The sequence below is a fragment of the Sinocyclocheilus rhinocerous genome, unplaced genomic scaffold, assembly GCF_001515625.1.
Source record: "Sinocyclocheilus rhinocerous isolate Xijiao unplaced genomic scaffold, SAMN03320098_v1.1 scaffold689, whole genome shotgun sequence".
Taxonomy (NCBI): domain Eukaryota; kingdom Metazoa; phylum Chordata; class Actinopteri; order Cypriniformes; family Cyprinidae; genus Sinocyclocheilus; species Sinocyclocheilus rhinocerous.
This window is the reverse complement of record NW_015652129.1, coordinates 939,041-943,791: the sequence shown is the minus strand read 5'-3', so window position 1 is coordinate 943,791 and position 4,751 is coordinate 939,041. Positions and strand designations below refer to the sequence as shown.

At 36.1% G+C, this 4,751-nt stretch overlaps 1 pseudogene; it reads left to right on the top strand.

The window, feature by feature from the left end:
• LOC107713422 (alpha-2-macroglobulin-P-like) overlaps window positions 1–3,729 on the top strand; it is a 24,850-nt pseudogene extending 21,121 nt beyond the window's left edge.
• Window positions 3,730–4,751: the final 1,022 nt, after the last annotated feature.

The following is a 4,751-nucleotide window of genomic DNA, read 5'->3' as shown; positions in this document are numbered from 1 at the left end:
ATATATATATATATATATATTATCTTATTTATTTACTTTACCTCACTGGCAAAATTGTTTCAAGGATTTAATTAAGTTTATGCTTAAAAATTATACACAAGATTATGGTTCAAAAGTTTGGGGTTCATTACTTTAAAAAAAAATAATTTATACTTTTATTCAGTAGGGGTGCATTAAATTGCAAGTGACAGTAAAGACATTAATAATGTTACAAAATGTAAGCATAGAAGACTGCTTTCAAAACAATTAACAAATCTTCCCAATCCCAAACATTTGATCTTGTTTTTAGTATATTTAGATGTAAAAAAAAAAAAAAAAAAAAGTAATCACTAAGAGTGCTCTGCAATACACTGTATACAGTTAAATCTCTTGATGCTTAGGAAAGAACACATTAAAGTAATGCTTAGAGCTACATACTGTATAGAATAGAGAAATAAATAGCAAAAGGGGGTCTAAGGCAATAGTTCAAGGGACCCAGAAACTCATGCCACTGGAAAAATTGAGATGACACGAAATGAGAAGAGCACATATGAGAAGCTGTCACAGCGTTGAGTGGGATGAGGAGATGACTCGAGGAGAGTCATTTATGGATAGGAAACTGCTCCTTAGTCTGGTGGTCCTGGATTTCACACTTTGGAAATGTCTGTTAGATGCCAATAAAGTGAGGAGATTGAAATTCTGAGGGTGGGAATGATCTTTGATGATGCATTCTTGCATGTCTAAATGTGTTTTTGCCCTGCTTCTGCTTTCTCAGGATGGTGTCAATGATGAAGTCACTCTCTCTGCATACATCACCACAGCACTGCTTGAGTTAGGTGTCCAGAACTCTGTGAGTAAAACCCTCTTTATGGCTCCTAAGAGGTGGACTCTAGTCACAGATAACTTAATACAGATAATATGACTAATTAAGTCTTTTGTGTGCTTTGTAAGGATCCCATGGTAGTGAAAAGCTTTGAATGTCTTATGGAGGCTTCCCGTAACATTACCAACACTTATGCTTGCTGTCCTACACATTCACTCTTGCTGGAGATGAACAGATGAGACAGAACCTCCTCTCCAACCTGGACCAGCAGGCCAAGAGAGAAGGTACTATTCAGCTTTAAATTAAATAAGACCAATAACGATACTAAAATACTTATCTTTAAGGATTTTGTTTATTTTTTATTCATATACATTACATGACTATATATTAAATAAAAAGGCTCCAACCGTTTTTATTCATAAAGACCTTTTTATTTTGTGTTTGCTAAATTGAATAATTGGCTTTTAATTAAATAAGTTACGTCAATTAATTCAATTTTCAATTCAATTCAGAATTTATTTCTATAGCACAGAGCCCCACACATGTCAGCTGAAGAAGAAATAGATATTGTGGCCATGAATTAAGAATTTGTTCCCACAACTTATTCATTTGTGGCCACATATTATTTACTCTTCCTTTGTTTTAGTTAAATTGTGGCTAATTAGTTCCCATGTTATGTTTTAGTTATATTGTGGGCACCGTTTATCTTAACCGAGGAAATCAATTCTTAATTCACAGCCATAATATCTTTTTTTTTTTTCTCCGCATGTCATGTGCAGGACTCTGCAGTATAGTGCTTGTTGCAAAAACTAGAAACTCCTCAAAAAGAAAGACAATAAGGCATAAACTACTGTATAGTTACTGTGCTGCAGAGGAGAAAATCCAGAAAAAAATACAAGAAATATAAAAATACAGACTGCAAATCAAATTAAGTACATGTTAACGTTTTAAACCATTTTTTTTCTTTTGTTATTGTTTGTTTATATTTTTTGTTTACAGTTTTTTTGTGTGTGTTCCCCCAGTACCAATTTCTCTGGACCACAGTTTGAAAACCTCTGATCTAGTATTATCCTGCTGCTTTTAATAAAAATCACAATCACCAGCCTTCAATATTTTCTTGCCCTGATTATTTTAGGTGTTGGATACTGGACTCTGGATAATAATGCGCAACCATGGGGCTCTGTGGAGGTAGAGATGAGTGCCTATGTGTTGCTGGCGCTGCTCTCGGGACCCACACTCCCTGGATTTGGACTGAACTACTCTGCTGGCATAGTGCACTGGTTAACCAAGAAGCAGAACGCGTATGGAGGCTTCTCCTCTACACAGGTGTTATTTATCTCATGCAGCTTTTTTTAGACCCCTTTCTGTCTTTATAATGTGTTTTATCATTATTGACTGTAAGTGGTGTCGTCCCTCTCTCTCTGTGAACAGGATACTGTTGTAGCACTCCAGGCCCTCGCTAAGTACAGTGCTGCCACCTACAATCCAGAAGGATCCATTACCGTAACCGTGACCTCCCCCTTAGGCCAGAGGAACCAGTTCACTGTGAACCGGAACAACCGGCTGCTTTACCAGGAGAAACAGCTGCAGGAAGCTACTGGCACATACAAGCTGAGGGCAGAAGGCAAAGGCTGTGTGTTTGTGCAGGTCTGTGCACCTCTTTTGATGCACATATTGAGAAATCCAAGGAATAGATGAATTTGTTTGTTTGTTTTATTTGACAAAATGTAAAAAATATAATACAAAAAAGCCCATAAAGACTAATTCATACACATTTCGAAACTGTCGAGGATAATATTCAGAAAAAAGCCATAGGCTTATGGGTGAAAATGGATGAGCAAATCATAAACTGAGTGCAATCAACATCAAGTTCAGAAACTCACCAAGCAAACATCTATAGATCAATGGAAAAAAGCAATTTTTTAACGTCCCTTCTAAAAATACTATCAACTTGTATGTTTAATACACCCAGGTAATTTATTCCAAGCAGCAGAGATAGTAAAAGAATGTTTACCCGTTACACTCTTGAACCTACAAGGATAAATCACTTGCCCTTGTAGAATGACAATGAACCTCTCTTACAAGTACATAATATTCTAACAGACAACTTGGAAGTTGGAACCCTTTATTATCTTAAACACCATCATCAGTTTAAGAAAAGGTACCCTTTTTTTCCGACTTTTAAAAAAACGATTTCCCTATAATGTTTATTTCAGAAATGCAGCAGTGGATGTCTTGCTAAAAATTTTGTTCGATTACAAATTTTTGAATGAGCTAAAGCAGACATCTTTTCTCCTGCCAGGTTACTGTCCAAAACACAACCCAGATATTTTAGTTCTTGTTTATGTATAATAATTTGATCTCCAACCTTTACCTCTAATCTAGAGCATTTTTTTTTCAATTTAGCAGCCAAGCTAAATTATATAACTTCAGTTTTTCCCAAATCTAAAGACAGCTTATTATGGCAAAACAATTTGGAGACCTATTCAATCTCTCTACTTAATATATTTTCAATGTTTTCCTTCCTCTCATTAAACACAATTATTGCTGCATTACCTGCATATAAGAGAAGCTCATTAGAACTGGCCATTTTAAAATCATTAATATATAATAATAATAATAAAAAAGTAATGGACCTAGTACACTCCCTTGCGGAACCCCATATGAAATGGTCAAACAATCTGAAAACACCCCATTTAAATCTACTATTTGATACCTATATTCAAGGTAAGACTTAATCCATTTACAGGCTGCATTACTAAAACCCATTGCTTTAACTTTTAAAAGCAGAATACTGTGATCGACTGTCTCAAAAGCTTTTTGCAAATCTAGCAGTGCCATCCCACTTAACTTACCTTTATCCATTTCTTTCCTTATATAATCCGTTATTTATAAAATTGTTGTCTCAGTGGAGTGTTTCCTCCTAAAACCAGACTGAAACTCATACAATATATTATACTTAAGATAGTCTTCAATCTGCTCAAATATAATCTTTTCCATCACTTTTGATAAAGCACTCAAAACTGACACCGGCCTATAAATATTACACTTAAACCTACTGCCTTTCTTAAAAAGGGGAATAACTCTTGCTTGTCCTAACTCGTCAGGATCCTTTCCTTGGCAAATTGAAAGATTTATAATATGAGTAACCATAGGAGTAATAAAATTAGCTGAATTCTCACTGGAATATTATCTAACCCTGTTGCTTTACTACATTTAAGATTTATTAATTTCTTACTCTCCTTTACTTTAAACAAAAAGCCTCCCGGAAATTAGTAACTTAACTTATCCATTTGACTGTATAAAGAAAGAATGAATAAAGATTTAACCTAATTTATGGCCTAATAGACCATTTGCTGTCTGTCAGATTACATACAATGAACAAGGTGTGGTTGTGAACCCTGTTTGTGATTGTTGGAACGATTACATGACAGGTATAGCGGCACACGAGCGGAGACCAACATGGTGATCATTAACGTCAGGCTGCTGTCGGGGTTTAAGCCAGATGAGACGTCTCTGCAGGCTGTGAGTGACACTTGAAGGGCTCTGGTCCTCTTTTAATATCAAGTTGTGTAGCCAGGGTTTGATTCGTTCTCACTCACTCCTCTGTCTCCACAGCTGAGGGAAGACCCCACAATCAAACGTCTGGATCTGGATGAGGATCATGTCATTTTCACATCACTTGCTCACCAGTGGATCCTCTGCAGTGAATGGGTGCCGTCAGAGTAGGAGTCCAAACAGCTGATAAAAACATTTTTATTATAAACCCAGCAAAATATAATAAATAATAAAATTAAAAAATTATAACAAAAATGGGAAAAACTATTTCCATTTTAATGTCAGTGTTTCCCCTCGGATTACAGCTGCGGGGGCGGGGGCGGGGGACATATTTGACGCGACATATTTTCCGACGCGCAATCTGGTGGGAGTATGCGCACTTGTGTAGGCC